The sequence below is a fragment of the Apium graveolens genome, chromosome 1, assembly GCF_009905375.1.
Source record: "Apium graveolens cultivar Ventura chromosome 1, ASM990537v1, whole genome shotgun sequence".
Lineage (NCBI taxonomy): Eukaryota > Viridiplantae > Streptophyta > Magnoliopsida > Apiales > Apiaceae > Apium > Apium graveolens.
Window position 1 is genome coordinate 124,324,409 of NC_133647.1, and position 544 is coordinate 124,324,952.

Here is a 544-nt window from a genome sequence, read left to right on the forward strand (position 1 = left end):
TACCTCTTTTGAAACCACTTACCAATAAGAATTGAGCAAGTGTTTCATACCATGCCATTGGAGCTTGCTTTAGTCCATAGAGTGCTTTATCCAGCTTATAAACATTATCCGGATACTTTGGATCAATAAATCCTGGAGGTTGCTCAACATAAACTTCCTCTTTAAGTTCACCATATAAAAATGCACTTTTCATATCCATATGGAACACCTTGAACTTCATGTGAGCAGCATAGACTAGAAAAATTCTTATTGCCTCAAGCCTTGCAACAAGAGCAAAAATATCATCTTAATCAATGCCTTCTTGTTGTGAATAACCCTTTGCAACTAGCCTTGCCTTATTCCTTATAATAATGCCCTCACTTTCAGTCTTATTTCTGAACACCCACTTTGTACCAACTACTAATATGTTCTTTAGCCTTGGTACAAATGTCCAGACTTTGTTCCTTTTAAATTTATTCAATTCCTCCTGCATTGTTGTGATCCAGTCAGCATCTTGCAGAGCTTCTTCAACTTTATTGGGTTCAGTTTGAGATAGAAAAGAGTG